Source organism: Tamandua tetradactyla, chromosome 18 (genome assembly GCF_023851605.1).
Source record: "Tamandua tetradactyla isolate mTamTet1 chromosome 18, mTamTet1.pri, whole genome shotgun sequence".
NCBI lineage: Eukaryota > Metazoa > Chordata > Mammalia > Pilosa > Myrmecophagidae > Tamandua > Tamandua tetradactyla.
The window spans coordinates 34,961,498-34,981,529 of NC_135344.1; the positions used below are offsets into that span (position 1 = coordinate 34,961,498).

At 49.6% G+C, this 20,032-nt stretch overlaps 1 protein-coding gene across 1 annotated transcript in view; it reads left to right on the plus strand.

The window, feature by feature from the left end:
* ZBTB7C (zinc finger and BTB domain containing 7C) overlaps window positions 1–20,032 on the plus strand; it is a 368,318-nt gene that overhangs the window by 239,794 nt on the left and 108,492 nt on the right. The gene's annotated exons all lie outside the window — the stretch shown is intronic.

A 20,032-nucleotide genomic window follows, 5' to 3' on the forward strand; every position in this document is an offset into this window, starting at 1 on the left:
AAGTAATCCAGAGCAGTGAATGCAACGCCAGCTCGGCCCCGAACAGACAGGTGATCTTGGGCAAGTCCCTTCACACCTCTGAGTTTTTGTCCATTGTCTATAAAGTAAGAAGTTGGACACCTGCTTACCAAGGCTCCTCCCAGCTCAGATTCGCAGTCACTGGGACAACTGGTCATCTGGGACCGCCTACGGGAGCCCCTTCCCACAGCCAATGGGCCCCCTGCATTCCCATTCCTACAGCAACTATGGCTTTCAAGAAGAGAGGGCTTGCTCCGGAAAGACTCCCCCGGACCCCATTATTTTCCAGGTGAGGGGACTGAGTTCCATAGAGGCACACAGCTGAGGGCAGCAGTGATATTCGGCCACATTCACAGTCATAAACGTTGCTCAGGCCTCATTTTCCACCTGTCCTGTCTCATTCTCTTCCTCACTTCAGAATGGGAGAGACATGGCCAGTACAGTAAATCCTGACATGGGTCCTTCTCAAGCCCAGTGGCCCTCTGGGGGTGGGGGGGGAGTCTGCCACCTTGCCACAGGAGTCAGAGGGCTGAGGGCCCCCTCCAGGGACATTCCCGCGCTGAAGCAGCTTAGTCTTTCTCCTAGGCACGGAGGCCCCACCCCCAACCCCAGCCCTTCTCCTAGCCTCGGCCTGGTATTTGGCACTGAGCACTGATCCCCTTGAGTTTGGGCTATTTTTCTCACACAGGACTTGTCTCCTTAGTGCTCCAACATAGCAAAAACTGAGTCTGTCCTTTCTGCCCTCACCCTCTCTACTTTCTTCATGCCTCTCATTTATTGAGCACCTACTGGGTACAGAGAACTGTCCTGGACGCTTTGCGTATGTGGTCTTATGTAATCCCTGCAGTGACTCTGCAAGGGAGTCTTCCTGTCCCTGTTTTACTGTTAGGGAACTGAGAGGGGAAATCATTTTCTCAAGGTCACACTCAGCTACGAAGCAGCAGGGCAGGGGTAACCCACATCCAGGTCCCAAGACTCTTGCACTACACCAAGTGTCCTCCCGGTTCTCCCTTGCACATAGTAGGCACTTAGCAGAACTTTACCGGCAGATGATACCTCCCCTTAGAGAGGTTAGAGCAATAACTACCATTTATGAAGCACCAACTACTATTTATGAAGCACCTATTATGTGCCAGACAGGAAACTTCATGAGGTGGTGCTATTTTTACCTCCACTTTATAGATGCTTAGAGCAGTAACTTGCCAGAAAATAAGTGAGCTGGGCTTCTGCCTGGTGGGCCTCTAAGGAGGAGACCTGGGCCTTCCTGTGATAAAGAGATCTCCAGGTGAAGTGGGTCCTCCCACCTTCTCTGGCTCCCTGATGATTCAAGGTTTCCCGTAGAAGGTGCTGCCCTCTCAGGACAGGAGGGTAGAAAGAAAGGCTGGGGTGGCGTTTATGCCACAACGAGCTGCAGCTGGCACTGCCAGCAGCTATCTGCAGCCTGGCTACCTCCGGGGCCCACGTTCTGGCCTGGCAGGAAGCCTGGCCTGGGGGTGGGGGGCGGACAGAGAGGATGGGGCTCTGCGTCCTCGTTCTCCCTTCTTGGCCCCGGACCCCGTCCATCTTCCACCCCAAGCCCCTCTTCTGGTCAGTGCAGTTACCCCTGGACAGGCGCCGCTCTCTCGGGCGTTAACCTGGGACAGGGCTCCCAGCCGCAGCCTCCCAGCCAGAGGGCGAGTGAGGAGGTCAGGCCAGAGCGGTGGGAGAATGTGGAGGAGAGGCCCGCAGGAACCCGCTGGGGCGCCGAGGGGTGCGACGTGGGGGCCGCGGGGAGGAGTGCGGGGGGGGGGGGTGTACTATGGGGCGGCCACGGAGAGGGCGCGGGGGGAGGGAGGCGATGGGGGTGCGCGGAGAGGACGCGGGGGGAGGCGATGGGGGTGCGCGGAGAGGACGCGGGGGGGAGGCGATGGGGGTGCGCGGAGAGGACGCGGGGGGTGGTGCAATGGGGGTGCGCGGAGAGGACGCGGGGCGAGGCGATGGGGGTGCGCGGAGAGGACGCGGGGGGTGCGATGGGGTGCTGCCGCGGAGAGGAGCGCGGGGAGAAGTTAATTTGGGGGCCGCGGGGAGTAGCGCGGAGGGGTACAGGGAGGCGGGGCGAGGGCGAGAGAGTAGCGCGGGAAGTGGAGGGGTCGACGGCCCCCGGGATGCTCTACAGGGGTCTAGGGCTCTGGGGAAGGAGAGGGTGCAGGGACCCCAAGGGGAGAGAGAGGGCGCAGCGCCCGAAGCGGGGGCAGGGGCTCCGGGGCCGGGCGAGGGAGGGTGCGCGGGGAGGGCCGGGGGGGGGGGGGCACGCGTGGCGCGGCCCGAGCGTTTTTGGCTGGGGCGGAGCCGCTGCGGTTACATCACGTTCCGGAGGCTGCTTTCTCAGGGATCAGACCCGGGGCGCTGGCGGGGAGGGAGAGGTGGGCGAACCGGTCTGAACCGGCCGGACCACTCGAGGGGCGTGGGCCCGGCGAACTGGGGTTCTCCCCAGCACACTCTACCTTCTCCACTCCGGGAATTTCTCTGTGAACCCGCCCGTTGGTTTTACTGTCTTGCCCCCACTCCAGCCCCACCCTCTCTCCTGACCGGCCCTCCCTCCCCTCTCCATGTTGGCTCCTCCGAGGAATTGTTTAGCCAAAGGGAGGCACCAACCTCTTGCCCTCAACTCTCCCCCTCCCACCCCTCCTGAAGAATTCAAATCCTGGCGTGCCCTCCTTTCTCTTTCCCTGCCTTCCCAACTCCTCCCTCTTTCTCCCCTTTCCCCCTCCCCCAGGCCCCCTGGGGCTGAGTGAAGGAGGCCTTGACTCAGCAGCCCCTGAGGCCCTCCCTTCCCCTCTGCAGGGTCCACCTCTCTCCTCCTGCCCCAGGGACCCAGCGCCCCTGAGTGGCAGTGAGTGAAGACCCAGGTAACCCCTCCACATAGGTGTCTGCATTTTACAGGAAGATTCCTTGAGAGGACTCCCCCTCCTCCCCAAAATGTTACTCTCAAATGGTGAAATTCCAAAGGCAAGACTTCGGTTTGGGGGAGGGAGGGCAGCTATTAGGGGCAGGGGAGGCCTTTCCAGGATCCCTCATATCACACCAAGGAGGCCACTACCCTTTCCCCCTAGACCCTTCAGTGCCCTGCCCCTGGGTCTCTCCCTTTGCCAATTCAACTTCTCATACCTCTCCAAGGCTTCAGGTTTTTACACCCTCCCTGTGGCTATGAGGAGCTTTGTGGGTTGCTGAGCTTGTGCTTTTTATGAGCTTGGAGTTCTTTGACCAAGATTGTCATTTGCTGCACATCAGTGCTGTTATTTAATAGATTAAATAACCAGGATCTTCAATGGAACTGTAACCACAAGCATCATCCAGCCAAGTCCTGGTTTTATTGATGAGGCCCTTGAGACCCAGATAGAGAAGTGACCTGCCCTGTTAGTGGCAGAGCTGGAACTGTAACCCACTTCCTGACTCCCCATCCACTTGACTTGCTGTTGGCTGTGCTTTAATTTTAGGGTAGCTTGTATTTAGGGACCTAGCATAACATCTGCATGGTACAGATAGGTGCTCAGTAAATTTCAGTAAGATAAATGAATGAGCCCACAAGGGAGCAGCCTGGAGAATTACATTCCTTGGAGGAAGCAAGAAGACCCCTGGCTTCCATAGGTGCTTGGGACTCTGCCCCTTTCCACTGAGTGTGCTAAAGAAGTGTTTCTCTGTAGTCGGTCACTATGGTGACCCCCATTAGGAGCCACGCATCACCTTTGGTCACTTCAAGCCCAGTCATTGTGCCCCTGGAGAAACTGTAGGTCTGGAGGCAGGTCTAAAAGTGAGCCATATGGGCATTTTCAAATGAGAACCACTGACGCTGTGACTCTTCCATTCCTTACACGCAACCGATATCTGAACAGATTGCAAAAGGCCAAGGCAAGTCGGTTCCTGTGGACATTCTTCTTCCTTGTCCTGTGGCACTGGCAGTCATTGTCTGGGGACCACGGCCCACCAGATGCATGCGGTATCTCTGGGACAGGAAGCCTCCTGTTGTCGGAGCTGATCTGCCCAGGGCTGTGGGGAGCCTGACTGGAGAATACCTGAGGGCTGCTCTCCTCCCCTCCCCTGGGGCCACCTGCTGCGCATTGGCTGTTTGTGAGCATTTTTATAGCACATGGGGTGGGGGCAGCATTTTGAGAAAGAGCAAAGGGGGGAGAACTCTTAAGTCAATCAGGCACCGTTATCCGTTTTAATAAGTATTTGAGAGGAAAGAGGTTAAAATGAATTATTTAAAATTCTGCTTTTGGTTATAGTAAAAGCTTGTGAACTTGGACTGCACCGATTTGGAATTTAGGATAACTGAGCTTGGTTTTGGTGAAGTTCAACTTTACATAATCTATGAGAACAGAGCGTGGTGAATAAATTAACAGTGCACACATGATTTGACATAGGATGGAAGGTGCACATGTGTGACTTTCTTGTGACAACAAATTTTGACCAGAAGCAGTTCATTTCCATTCACCTTGTTAAGCATTTTATTTATTTACAAACATTTACTAGGTGCCTTCTATGTTCCAGGCCCTGTGTTTTAATTTATTAAATCTGAAGAACCCCATGAGGTATGTATTTTTACTGTTCCCATTTTACAGGCAAGGAAACTGAGGCTAGTCAGTGAAATACCAGGATTCAGAAGAGTCCGTGCCCTTAACTACCATAAGTGCAGATATTTTGCTCGTTTGTGGTAGGATAAGGGGAATAGGAAAAAAGAAAAAAAAAAAAAAAAGGATAGGCTAAATCCCCTATCCCCCAGAAACTTCTAATCTATTTGGGGGAGATAAACACGGGGCCTGTCATATAGTGGATGCTCAGTGAATGAATCAGTTAAGTGAGGACATGCCATGAGCTTCTTGAATACAAAAATGAGCTTCAATCTCTGCATCCTCCCATCCCCACTCTCACTGGCAAAAACCACAGGAACTGAGGGCAGGAGAGGTCATCTAGTCTAGTCTTGTCTCAGCATTTTTCAGATGAGGAGACAGATCCAAGAAGAGGAAAGAGATTTTCTCAAGCTCACAGGCATTCCTGGTCTAGTGTTCCCTCCCCACAGTGTTTTGATTGGCTGTTTGGAAACAGATGTGGTGCTGGGGAAGCCTGAGTTGGAGGAGGAGCTGGCTGGGCGAACATTTTCCCAGGCCTCCTGGTTCTCATCCCCAGCTTCTGGGGGAGCTCCTGCTGTGTGGGGAAGCCCTAGGGACTTGCCTCTAGCTTCATGCTCCATCCCAGCCTTCCTCCACTCCCACCCCCACCCCTCTTCATTAAAGTCTTGCCCTCAGAGCCTCTAGATGGATGAGCCGAGTGGAGAGGTGAGACAGCCAGGCCTGGCAGGCTTCCCTTATACCTTTTCTTGCTGTCCTCTGCTTTTGAAGTCTGCCTTCTTCTGTTCCCACCAAGGCGAGGTTGGGAACATGGAAACACTCATGGGTCTGCTGAATGAGACTGCCAAGTCAATAATAGACATGGAGAGAGTCTCACAGAAGACTGCCCAGGAGTGGGGAGAAAGTGGGCCTCCCAATAGCCATGCAGAACTCTGCAGCTCTAGTTACAGAACGTTTCCTCCAAACTCACAGATGTGAGAGCCGAAAAGAACCTTCAAATCATCATCCCCGCAAGACTCTTCTACGGATGAGAACAGAGAGTACAGGAAAGGAAGAAGGAGTTTTTCACGGACATTCAGCTAGGAGAGGCAGAGCCAGGGCCAGAAGCGGGATGCCTGCATTCCAGTTCAGACACTCCTCTTAAGCATACAGGCCCATGGCTTCCGGGAAACGCCATTCAGTCCCATAGTCACTCTGCAGCCCGTTAGGGCCAGAGTTATGAGAGAGCTAGCCAGGGCTTGTTGGCCTAGCGCCTTCACAGTCTTCCCCAAAGGCGAACCACCCATTATAATAATCCACCGGTAGCAAAGAGAGAAAGAAAGAAAGAGCTAGGAGTTAGCGCTTGCCACTGGTGTATTTAACTTGTTGTCTGGCCCTGATACAGTCTCGTTTTGCTTAGCAGAAGTTCATTGAGCCCGTATGTTGTTACTCCTTGGCAAAGTCCTTTAAGGGAGAGGAAGCAGAAACTGTCCCCAGGGCATTGAGGAAGTTTGCTGGGTACCTGTTCCTCGCCTCCCCTCAAGCTCCAGCCCTTCTCTCCACACCCAGTGAAGATTCTTGGTTGACAATAACTGACATCTGAATTTCCCTCTCAAGGCAGAGCACACACTCTTGGGATCTTGCCACTGGTCCCTTTTGGTTGGGGTAGAGGAGGGCCAAAGAGGGAAGGGTCCAGATGGGCTGCCCCAAAGTGGAGGCTACAGAGGCAGGGCATCAAGCCAGGAACTGAGGCTGGTCACATCGAGTGATGACAGAGCCAGAAATCAGTAATTTGGATTCAGAGTCCAGGTTCTCAGCCATGATTCCAAGCTGCCTTTCTGCTGGGACAACCAGGTTCTTACCATTTTGACAAGTAGTTTAACCAACCCAGGTCTGTTTCCTCATCTGTAAAATGGGGATAGCAGTAACCCCATTTTAACCCTTTGAGATGGTCATTTTGAGAAACGTGAAGGACTCTGCATTTACAAGGGCTGCTTCTTATGTGACCACGTTTCCAGCTGGCATTGATTCATCCCACTGTTGCCTCATCCTCCACACAGGTCACAGGACTGTGGCAGCCTTTAATGCCTTGTGGGACCTGTAATTTCCCATGGAGATTTCTCGGCTGCCTTGGAGCTGGTGGAATACCCCCTTTCCCCACAGCAACATTTTCAGAGTCAACCCCAAACCAAACATATTTTCTATGTATTATTTTATTTTATGTAATTATTTTGCTTAAAATGCGCTGTTTGTTGAAAGGTTTGGCTTGGCAATTATCCCCAGTTTAAATCTCAGGCAAAAGTCACATCGTGGGGTGGGGAGCCAGCTGAGGCTCCCAGGGATCCATTTGCCCAGACTTGATGACTCCTTTCCCCCCACCCCCACCCTTTGGAATCACAACATGCACATCTCCACCTCCTACCCTCACTACAAGGTAATTTTCCACTAAAATGCCATCCTGTGTTCAGATGATATATTATTCCACCCCGAAAATTAAAAGGGGGGAATCTTCTGAATGGCAGACCCTCCCCCCCACTTACCACTTAGAGTCCTTCCCCCCACCTTAAACTGCATCTGGAGAGACATACCCTCCCTTCTCCAAGGGGAAGGACTCTGCTCTCTCCTCTCCTGTCACCCAACATCACCTCTCCAGAAAATGCAGAGCTGTTAGGAGCCCCTTCCCAAATATTTTCTAGTGGGAGACTTAAAGTTTGCATTAAAATTTTACATTCCCTGCTGTTTCTTGTTCCCAGTCTAAGCAAGGAAAGCGTTAGATAGTTGTAATGATGGAAATGGGCACAGCTTGAGCTCAGGAGAAATTAAGAGGCTCCCCATCCAGTGTTTGGACAATGCTTGACGTTCTTGTGAATGTATACAGAATGAACTTTGACCAAATAAAGCAGCTTAAACCTGGTGGCCAAATCCGTCAATGGCAAATGAGTAAAGTTTAATTCATTACAAGGACACAGTCAGGAAAATGAAATGATAAGCCCTTGAGTGTGTCTCCCACTGGGCTTTCTTTTACATGTGTGATCTAATTTGATCCTCACAAAGATCCTAAAAGGCAGAATTTGCCCATTTGGCAGACTGGTAAACTGATGTCCAGAGAGGGAAGTGCTATTTTGTGAGTTAGTGGCAAGTCCTAGAACAAGAAAGCAGACCCCACATAGGGCTGGTGCATTCTCCTCTTGATTGCTGGGTAGCTCAACACCAAATCTCTAGCCATGCTCTGTTAAGCAACAGGTCTTGGCAGTGTTCATTTTGGGTGGTCCGGAAGCCTGGCTCCATCTTCCTTCTTATTTTCCCCGTGCCTCATTTTGTTTCCTTATTTTTCAATGCATGCTGACCTTGCATTGTAGGCATATTTGTAGGCTGGCTCAAATCCTTTTTGGAACAAGGTGGGTTATAAAATGCATACATCCCAACACAGGATGTTGTCTTAATCACTTTACAAAGTCTCCTGTGGAGGAGATATTTACAGATTAGCCAATGGCTTCTTTCGTTGCCTTAGACACAGATCATTTCCTTAGGGGTAATGTGAAAGTGTGGATCTGTTGGATCTCTCAGAGCCATGTGTCTATGACAGTCTGAGTATACTTCTATTTTCAACAAGACCCACAGCTCAATTTGAAACCAATAAGATTTAAAAATCTGTTTTTCTAATCCATCCTTGTTTGTGTAAACCAGTGGTTCTCAACCCTGGCAAAGCAGCAAAACATGGGATCTGGGATGATATGGGATGACTATACATTCCATATTTTACAGCACCAAGAAATAAATTCTTTAAAATGTCAAAAAAAAAAAAAAAATGAAGCCCTGTATAACATAGAGTAGAATATAGAGGAACAGGAAAACCTCCTTTATTTGGTCACTTCCTCTTATTTAGAGCATAGCCAAGAACCTGAGAGGAAAATAAAATAATTTTAAACCACCAAAAGAGGTCATAGAACACATGCAGTGACTTTCCCCCAGGACCCTGTCACTCAGAGCCTGTTTGCTCTTGTTCTACGTACAGTTCTAACAATTTAGTTTTCTAGTTTCCAAACCTGCATGGGGCCAGATGGAGACAAGAGAAGTGAGGGTAGAGGATTGTGTATCAGCTCTTCGCACTTCTGGTGGCTCTAGGAGGCAGCCTTGGGTAATGATGGTACTGTAGGGCGAGGGTTTTCCTGTTATGCAAATTTCTTCAGATCATTGAGGCAATTATACATGAAGTGACTAGAACTTGAGCATTTAGCAGTGACAGTATAGCTCAGAGGGTGTCCCACTTATCAGAGTTCACAGAGGTACTTACAGGTAAGACTTGAAATGAGGTGGTGAGAAATGTAGGGATGGAGGACATGAGCAAATGCATTATGGGAAGTTGCTCAAATACAATGACTTATGAAGAAGACAGAATAAAAACTATATTTATGGTAGAATCCCAAATACTTAAAAACATTATATGCCAATGGAATAAAGACCAAAAGGGAAAACAATAAAATATTACCAGTTGTTAGGTCTAAGTTGTGGGATTGTGAGTAGCAAGAATTTTCTTCTTTTAACTTCCCTGTAGTGTCCAGGTTTCCCTCAATGCAGGGACATTACTTTCATAGATCACAAAACACAAAATTTTATTTCCTAAAAAGAAAGGAAATTCCAGACCCAAAAGGACTGTTGAGGCAGGAGAGTGAGCCCTCCAAGAACTGAACAGGCCTGGTTTTGGAGGGCAGCCGTGGGGGTCTGTCAGGCTTCTGGGACACAGTCAATAGCCATATTCACTGCTCTCCCTGGTCATAGCTCATCCCTTGTCCTGCCTCAGGGAACATGCCCAGGATATACAGAGAATAGCTCCCTTGCCTGGGTATCCCTAAGGCTCAGTGGTCAGAACCCATTGCGTCATTTGCACGGAACTCTTCCCTCCCCTGCCAAGGCCTGAGATCCATCCCAGTCTGCTTCCTCCTACTTCAGCTGACCTCTCCTGGCTGTTCAGCTGAACCTCTGACCCCTGGATCTGCCTGCTTGGTAGGAATCCAGGCAATGGGCCACACACCTGGCCCTGACCCTTGCGTACATACTTGGAAGACAGGCCATACTCTGTACTGCCAAAAGCCTCTCAAATTCTAAGTTCAGCTTTGACCTCTGGACTTCACAAGACCTGCACAGTCTTCAGATAACTATTCTCCCAGCCATGACCATGAGGCTGCAGCCCCTGAGACACAGCCATGTCCCCCTCATCTTCTTAATCCGATCCTTGGAGCTGGCTACCCCTCTGCCCTCCTGCACCTCAATGTCTTCCAGGCCCTAGGGCTTCCAAAAACAATGGCTTGACTCTAAGAGAGGGGAGAAGCTAAAATAGCACTGATATTAATCAAAGAAGTATGCTCCCACCTTTACTTGAACCTCACGGGAACATTTTATGAGATAAAGACTATAGCCAATTTCAAAAACACTTGGGTCATGCCTTTGTGCCTTGGAGTGACTGCCTTGAAGGTGGGCTGATTCACAGAGCTATGGCTAGTAGCCAGCGCCCTGGATTGTTGGCTTTAAAAATTGTATCTCTAAGTTTAGGTCATTGATCACCATCCTGGTGCTGCCTGACACATAGCCCATGCTACATCCATGTTTCTTCTTTCGTTTCTTCTTTTCTTTCCATTTTACCATGTCAACAAGCTCTCTGGGCCTTTTCCATACCCCAGTCATCAGGTGGGCTTCCAGTAAGGAAGACACCCCCTTACACCTCTGTGCCCTGCATTACCCAGTGGGAGGCAAAGAAGCAGAAGGAGGCTGGGACAGCTTTCTTCTCTAAGCTCCACTTACTAGGTGATCTCAAGTGGGCTGTGTAAACTCCGTGTGCCTCTGCACCCTGTCTGTAAAATGGACATGCTGATACTTACCTTGGAGGTTTGTTATAAGGGGGAAGTTAAGAAAATGGCTATAAAGCCCTTTGGATAATGTCTGCTGCATAATAGATGCTCAATAAATAGTGAGTATTTACTACTACTATAACCTTTTTTTTTTAACTTGTGTAGCCAGTTAACCTGGATATCTTCAAGCACATATCATGAAACTTATCCCTTTAGAGGCAAAGGGAGAAATAGGGTTAAGATATTCAGGATCAGCTCTTTTGTGGAAGCAGAGATGGGGCTGACTGCTGACGGCATGTCATAACTGCTTTGGAAGGGTGTATCCAGCCCAGGTGCTAGGATCCCTGGCATTGGACCCACCCTGCCTGGTCCCAGCCCCACTGTTCCACTTACAGCGGTTGCTTTAGGGCGAGTGACTTCCCATCCCTGGGCCTCCGTTTCCTCCCTTGTAAAGCAGGGGTTACAGGAGTGCCCATGCCACAGGGCTGCTGTGAGAAGTAAACAAGATGATACTTGCAAAGCACTTAGAACAGTGCCTGGCACCGTGAGTGCTCAGTAAGTGTTCATTGTGATTATTTTCAAGCATGTCCCATCTTATGCAGGTGATGGGTCTGGAAAAGTTGTGAAACCAAATCCCGTTTTCCCACCAACTTACTTCGTCCTTCACAAAGGCTTGTTCTTTGCTTCTGAATGTCCTCAGTGGGCAGTGACAGAACACCTCAGTGTCCGGGCTTGCACTCTCTCCCCACTTCCCAGTCTCCCTGTCACGCAGGGGACAATGAGAGAACTCAAGTGGGGTAAATAATGATTCTTAACTGTATCCATTTGCTAAATGTAGGTTTGTTTGGTCTGCCTGTCTCTCTATCTATCTCCCTAAGAAAGACCACCTGAAATTACTTTCCTGTTTCTCTGCTATATGTTAATTTGTGTGTGTGTGTGTGTATCATATCCAACAAATAGTTTACATTTCCAATTGAGTCCCCACCTTTCACCTGATTTTATTTTTTGAACTTCTAGGGGTTCATAAACTTCTTTGAAAATCTGCTGAACATAATGGCTGTCTCCCCGGAAACAGATACATGCTCACATACTTAAGCAATTGCACACACAGTAGATGGGTCTTTAAAGGTCTTCTGAAGCCCACTTGAGATACCCTGTTAAGGACCACTATCTGAAGCAAGGTCTGTTTTCTTATGTAAACACCCTGTGTCCCATGAACAGCAGATGGCATGTCCTCCTATTCTTTGACTCCTCAGCCCAGCACAGGTTAATGACCTCCTCTGAGTGAGCAGAAGATGTGGTGCTTGAGCAGAGAAAAGAGAGCGACCACCCCTGCCCCTACACCCTACTCCCACGTCCATCCCTGGTTTTAGAGGCAAAAAAACAATGCACAGCACTGAAACGTGAGCTCATACCATGCTTGAAGTCAGAGCTGGCAGGGAGTACAGTACAAAGAGAGAACGATGTGCGAGGCTTGACTTTTCCCTCCTGCCTTGTTGGAGGTTGAGGAAGTGGGAAGCTGTGAAATACCCTGGCCTGTGAATGAGAAATCCCTGATGAGTCCAAGCCTTGGCACTGACTAGGGATGTAACCTCAGACAGGTCACAGGTCACTTCAGCAATCCAGCCTCCGTTTCCTCATCTTTAAAATAAGGGGATTGAAATGCTAGCAGTGCTGTGATGAAATTGACACTCTTGAACATGGCAATTATTGGCATAAATGGTGCAACCTTTTTGGAAGATGCAATTTAGCACTATATGTTAGGAACCATGAAAATGTCCATAATCCTGCTCATCCTTCTTCTGGCAATCTAACCTAAGGCAATAATCCAAAATATGGGGGACACAGGCATGAGGATGTTCACCCTAGCATTGTCTATAAAATGGAAAAAGGCCCACGTATCCAAGAATCAGGGAGGGGCTAATTGTGTAATGGAATGTTTACTTGGTGACATTTCATACAGCTATTAAAAATGATTGATGTGGGGAACAAGGCTAAGGTGCAGTCCAGCAGCTGAAAACCAACTCCGCTCCCCACCCCACCCCTCCCAGTGCTCACCCTGAAGGACTCAGTTCAGTGTCAGCGGCTCTTCACAGCCGGATTCTCAACCAGAGGTCACTGATCAACAAGACCAAACCAATAGATTACCATTTGCCATTGCTTCTTCCACTTTAACGTACATTCCCTGGGGAGTCTGTGGATATGCAGATTTGAGGTTCTGGTTCTGATTCAGTGGGCCTGAGATAGGGCCAGGAATCCATATTGTGGCCATATGTCCAGGAGCACCTAGCACAGGATCTGAAATCCCCATTCTGAGAAACATCTCCATGCTTGAATCACTGAGATGCATATTCCCATACAGCCTACGGTCCCAACCATTATGCTTTTTCTCTTCATCAGTGAAATATAAAACCTTTATCAAGGATTTCAGAATTGCATTTGCCTCAGAACTCACTGCTGCGTGAACATGCTGACTCCTCCAAGCAGATGGCTACTTATACTCTGCTCTGAGATGCCTCAAAGCAGCATCAGCCTCAACGGTGCCCAGCCTACTGTTCTGCACCTGTAAGGATGAACAAGTCCTACCTCTGTCTTGCTCCAATTTCTCCTGCTTCATTTGAAGTCCAAAGATATTCTGAGCCACCTAAGATAGTTTCCCAGGATTAAAAGTGACTATGGAGGTGGCAAATGTGACCTGAGTCCAAATCCTGGCTCTGTTTCTTATGACCCCTGAGCTACCATTCTGTGAAAAGGGAATAATAATACAAAAATTTTATAGGTTTGTTGTTGAAGAGTAAAAGAAAAAATAATGCATGCAATGCTCCTAGCACGATGCTTGCCACTAACATTATGATTATTTTTCTGTCCTTGGAAGTTAAGAGTTGGTCTTTTCTTTGATCTGATCCTTGCAGGTAGCCAAGGCCATTTCTGAATAGTGGCCATGCAGTTCTGCTCTGTTTCCCCATTCATCTTATGAGCCTAACCTTGGCTGCATGGAAAATGGCCAGCCTTGATTAGAAGGTCCCAGGCATACTGGTTTCACAGTGCCATAAAGGTCCTAGTGCTAGCCCACCACCATGACTGGCTGTTTTGCCTTGGAGGAGGGCTGGCTTGGCCATATCTTTAACTCCTGGCAGTGGCCCCTCTGACCAGCATTGGGAGTGATGCTACCTTCTGCCTGATGATGCCCGAGCCCGTTAAAGCAATTGCTTTCCTAGAGGGTGTCAGAACCCTGGTCAGTGCTTGATATAACAGAGAAACTACTTGAGCACATCCCTTCCCCACCTGGCAGTCATCCCCCTAGACCAGCTGTTGGTCCTTCTCATAAACTGCACATTGACGCCCATGCATGCACACACACGCAGACCAGTCCCCAGCCTCTTAACCTCTGTCACCTCCTGGTAAACACTAGTGAAGGGAAAAGTGGGTACCTTATAATTTACCTGGTTGGGCCTCAGAATTGCAGGAATCCAGCACGAACAAGCCAACTCTCTCCATTTTTACCAAAGGGAACTTGTATCAGGGCCAGAGTTTGCAGCTGGCACAGCCTGGGCCTCGACTCCCCGGACTCCCTATACCTGCAAGCGTCCTCCTGTCTTGCTGTACACAGTGCCCATTAGGTGAATCTGCTGTTTTTCTAGGTCAAGTTTCTTGTTCTCTGGGGGCTTTGGAGGTAAATCTAGGTGGCCTTGCTGAGGGAAGAGGGACAGTATGGGACCCCTGAGATAGCACTGGACAAGGAGTCAGGAGAAGGCATTCCATCCCAGCTCCACTGTCACACCTAGTATGACTGTAGACAGGTCACCTCCCACCCTCTACCCTATTTCCTCACTTCATCTGGAAGTTATAATTCCTGATTTCAGGATGGGGATCAAATGAGAGTCGAGGCTGCCGGAGAAGTGCAGAGGTGTGCATAAGGAAGGGGCTGAGGGATACATGGTTTGGCCTCACCCACCTGACTTCATGGTAGATATTAACTGTTTATTGTCTTTCCCCTACTAGAAGGTGGGCTCCAAGCAGGCAAGGACCGCATTGCTGTGTTCACCACTTTATATGAGCTTAGAGTAGCGCTGGGCACAGAGCAGACAGTCAGTGCCTAACTATGAGAGGAAGGAAGTGGAGAGGGAGGGAGGAGGGAATCTGCCTCTCCTGAGTAGTAGTGCCACCCCCTTTCCTGCCACCGCCCCACCTTGGCAAGTTTCTGTCTGAGCATTCCTCTTCCCCTCTGCTCAGCTCCTAGTGATGCCTGCTCAGGTGGTGACAGGCCTGGTCCCCCCAGAGTTCTGCCCAGTGCCCCAGCCTGGCTTATTGGAGCTCCTGACAGCCTCCTCTCCTCCTGCCGTGGGCTGTGACTGTGTCACCCGATTTAATCTGGGAGGAGGGCGAGGCCCTGGCAGCCCTGGGGCCCTTAGGCTGTGCAGAGGGCTTAGATCCCGCTTGCTGCTCACTCTGCCTGCTAAGCAGCCAGCCTGGCTCTGAGCCCATCCCTCTGCCCTAGCCTGGGGGGTATTTTCCCCTCACTTTCCCCAAAGAGTGCAGTTCTTACAGCCTGTACTTAGCCAGCACCTCCCCTTGGAGGCCCCAAGGCCCCCCCACCCCCACCCCCGCAAGCATCCACTTGATGAGCAGCACACCTGAGAAGCAGAGGCCGGCTCCTACTGGGCCCGCCCCCACCCCCTGCACCCACTGCTCTCATGGGCTGGCAGCCCGCAAGTCCAGGGGCCAAAGGGCTTGGTCTTTCTGGACCACTGCTTTGTGTTTGAAGAAGTGGATGCTTGTGATGGAGTTTGGCATATTTGGAGTAGGTTCAGAATGACTGAGTCTCCCCCAAAACACAGTGGCAGAAATTGTGTGTAGCATCGGCAACTTTAGCAGATTTGGATACATTTTGTGACCATCTGACAGATGCCAAAGCGAGCTTGGATTCAGTTTGCGGCTCCTTCTCTGATCCTGATGCAAAACAGTTATGAATTGTTATTTCTTATGGGCATTTTAATACATTGCAATGAAATCGAATCTATGGATCAAAGTGCTAGAGCCCAGTGATTACAGTCAAGGCCACTGGTGATAATTGTACAAACAATGGGCTTGGGAACAAGGAGAGCTTGGTCTGTCATCAGACAGGAAGCTAGAGGGACCAGGAAGTAAGAGGCTGGTGTCCCTCTACCCCCACCCTGGGAAGAACTGTTGGTAACACCACCCTGTTCCCGTGGTCCCCACTAATTGAGTCCTAGTTGAGTCCTCTCCAATTGAAACTAATTGAATCCTCTCTGGGTTTTCCTCAAAATGTAATTAAATGTTTGTCGAGCACCTTAGAAGTACAAGGTGAGGCCTGTGTTGAGTGTAGGGCTGACTATTCCCTCCAGAGAGGGAGAGATGGACTGCCCTAGGCTGGCCTGATGCCACGAACATTAACCTCCCTGGCATGGTGGGGCTGTGGGTGACTTTCCCCATCTCATAAGTTTTCTCTAAGGTGGAAGGGTTTCATATATATATATATATGTGTGTGTGTGTGTGTGTGTATGTGTATGAATATACATATATATAAATTTTTAAGAGAATATTAATCTCACTAGACTTTTTTCATTGTTGATTCAAAAGGTCTCTGTTCTGCTACCCTCTTACTTTTTAATCTGAGCCTCAGTTTCCTCTTTTGCAAAATGGGAATAATGATCCCTTCTTGGACTACTCTATAATGTTGTAAAGAGCAAGCAAGATAATGGGTTTAGAATGCCACGGAAATGTATCCATGGGCTTGTCATCATCATTCAGATAAGACAGGGCCATCAAGACCTGGTGCATTGAGGGGAAATGGCTGCTGGGATGGGAATTGCCAAATAGCTCCTGACTTGGTCTTCTGCTGGTTATTTCTGAATAGTAACTGCTTTCTTTGGATGAGCCTCAGTTTCCACACTTGTGTGACAACTTGTACTATAGAGGTTGTGGTGGTATAAGGCCATCGAACACCCAACCCTTCTGGGCATGGTAGTGCAAATGCCTCAGTTCTTACCAGTTGATTTATCTAAAAAGTCAGCTGGGCCAACAAGCAAAAGCAAAGCTTCTAAAAGCCATATAAAGTGCTCTATGTACAGAATTCTCTTCTTCTTTGTTCACTGGCATCTTCAATTTCTTGGAAAATGTAGACAAACCTGGCTGGAGCATTAGAGGTGGAAGGGCTCTCAAGCAATGTCTCACCCATCACCCCCACATACAAAAGAGGAAGCCAAGCATGTGGGAGGGCAAGTGATAACTTCAAGGGTATGCAACCAAGATGAAGATCCAGTCCTCCTGTTTCCCAGATCCAGAGTTTTCTCAATAGACACTTGTTCTGCAGATATTTAACAGGTGCCTATGATATAGCAGGTACCATACAGTGAGGAAGATACACAGGGTCCCTGCCCTCAGGCAGCCTCTATTCTAGGGGGGTAGATAGTCAAAAAGAAAAATGAATCAACATAATCATGCAGTTGAATAAAAGTTCTTACATTGCAATGAGTGCCTTGAATGAAGGGTTGAAATAGGTAATGGTGGGGAGGGTCCTAATTTACTCTGTGAGGCACAGAGGGGAAGGCCTCTCTGAGGAGGTGACCTTTCCATGTGACTGGAGGTAGGGGAAGAGCATCTCAAGCCATGGAATTCATATGTGCAAGGGCACCATAGTAGGCAAGAACATAGAGTGTCTGCATATGACTGGAGTATAGTGACAGTGGAAAGAGAGACAAGGATTTGGCAGTGCTTGTGGGCCATGGCAAACAGTTTGAATTGCATTTTAAGTTCCCTATGACATGACCAGATGCATGTCTTAAGAAGACTGCTCAGGCAGCTACCTGGCACTAGGCTGAAGAACTGGTTGCAGAGAGACCAGTTAGGAGGTTGCTGCAGAAGTCAAGGTGAGAGGTGATGGTGGCCTGTCTAGGGTGATGGAGGAGGAGGCCAGAAGAGGGTGGATTTGAGATATATTCTGGAGATAGACTTGCTGATGGATGGATTGAGTGGGAAGGAGAGGAAGGCAGCAAGGATGACTCTGGGTTTCTGGCTGGAGTAACTCTTGTTCCATGGTGCTACGTGCATTCTCTAAGGAAGACTTGCTCCAGCGCTTTACCAAAGTTTGACCTCCACCTCCACCTCCTACTGGCTAATGATACCCTTTCGAGTTCAGTGAGAACCATTACCTTGTCTGTTTAGCAGGTGAAGAAGCTGAGTACAAGTCAGGAAAGCATTTTTTTCCTTAGGGAACCAATCGTAGGAACTAGAGCTCAAACTCTAGGGGCAGCCTTTGGGCTCCAGAATCAGAACGAACCATGTTGATATCCTCTCACGTAGCAAGCAATTTGACCTTGAACTAGTTTTAAGACCTTTCTGAAACACAGTTTCCTCATCAGTAAATATGGGGAAAATAATTGGACCTACCTCATAGTGGTGTTATGAGGATAAATGAGGGAGTAGACCCTCAGTAGCATTAATTCTTGTTTCTGAACCACATAGCTTATATATAGCTATCTCTTCCTGCACGTGCGTGTAGACATTCTGTATATGTGTATGCACATGTGTACAAAAGCTGTCTGTGGGCCTATGCTACAGCTGATAACCAGGCGCTACTAAGATTCCAAGTTAAGACAGTAGCAGTTTTGCTTCTGAACCATGTTCAGGGGTTGAAGTAGGAGCTTCATTCTCACTGAACAAGAGAGTATTGTTGGATTTGGACCAGATGTGAAAGGAAAGGCACCCGTAAAGCCAGCCTGTTTCCATGTGCTCTGACTGACCTGACCCAGGAAGGGAGGGGGAAGGGGACAGGAGGGTAGTAAGAAGTGGGGAGGCCAAAGAAGGCCTAGGAGGGAACCACAGCCCAAAAGGAAATGCACAATAACAGATCTAGTCTAGCCTGTCCGGAGCCCCTTCTGTGGGTGGCTTTGGGAGCCTCCCCCAATTCCCTTCTCCCCACCCCTCCGACTCTCCTTTTATTCTTGTTCCCAGGAGGCAGCTGATACTAGGCTCTGAGAACAGGGAGGTAAGGCTGGAGGGAATAAGGGGTAGGGCTCTCCACTTTCTGCCCAAGGCCATTTCCAAAGGGTGTGTCCCAGCAGGGCATACACACAGTGATTAAGGGGGAGGTAGGAATGGCATTCACTGTCCAATGCAGGACCCAGCCAGTTGCCTGGACAGCAGCCAGCTCCCCTCCCGGCTCTTGGCTGAAATATCATTGGCCCTGGCACCACCCACTGGCTTTCCCAGACAGGCCTTCAAGTCCAACGACTGCTGCCTAGGGGCAGATTGGGCTGGGCACTGCACCCATATACTGCTCCCCTCCTCAAGACCCTCCCGTTCCCACCATCATCTCTACTCACATCCAGCTCCTGCTGAACTTGCAAGAGGAGCTTCAATCTGTTCTGCCCTCCCCTCCAAAGCAGGCCCTGCCCAGCACACTCTCCTTTCATCCAGAAGTTGTAGCCATAAACTGGTCCCCTAGACCCCATCTGATATTTTACCCGTTGGGAGAATTCTCTGAATCAGCCAAGCGTCCCTTCCCCAGTGGCTCCACCTCCTACTTCTGCCTTGGCTCCTTCAGTGCCCCCACCCCACATGTCCTTTCCCCACAGTGGTACAAACTTCCAGGCCTCCTGGGCCCACCTCTATGGAGCTCTCTCTAAATAAGCCCTGCTACCAGCTGCTCTTGGCTCCTTGTCTGCTCCACAGTATGAACCCCCTGCTCCTTCAGGGTCCCCACACTGCTGTAGGTGCCTTGCCCCACACTGTCCAGTCCACCTGTATTTTAACTCCCCCACATGACATGATGCCCGAGGGCAGCACCCCACCCCACCCCACCTCCACCCAAGCCATTGATGCAAACCCCTTATGGGTGTACAACAAACACACCTGGATTGATACTGGCTCCATCCAGGTCATGTGTTGGCACTTTTACCTGCCCGGGTCTGGGGGTGGAGTATGGAGTTACACTTGATTGGGTATTTAATTAGTGGCTTTGTGAACAAAGGGATTTGAATTTTCATTCTTTGGCTTGGGTGTTCCTTGAGTAGGCCGTTTTTGATAAAAGTTGTGGAGTCATCCAACCTTGGAAACTCTCCACCTGCCCTGATGAAGAACTTCCCTTTCTTCCTTTCAGTGCCTGATGCCCTGCTTTAGCACCCCCACCCACCCGTCTCCACAGCCTCCCTCCCCTCCTGCTGCTGTGCACTGGCCCCCAGGCCACAGCATTGATGATCTGGACCTGACAAACTCACTCCAGTTGGTTGTGTAAACTGCTGCTCTGTCTCCCTGAGTATTTACAGTTTTAGAGCGAACCACAGAGAGAGACCCTTCCTGACTTCTTGAAACACTTTCTCCTGCCTGCATGGACCAGACTCTTAGCAACATATGTCCCACAAGGAAATGAAGCACTAACACTGGGATTTCCGGCAGGGGCACCTGTTGAAAGAGATATTTTAGTCTGAAGAATCTTCCTGGAGCTCTGCAAATCACAGCCCCGCCCTTGGTCCTTTGTGGACCAACATACCTTTGAGATTTGTCTTTGGCTTTGGGGTGCTTTAAGGCTGAGGGGAAACAAATGGACAGTGGCATGCCCTG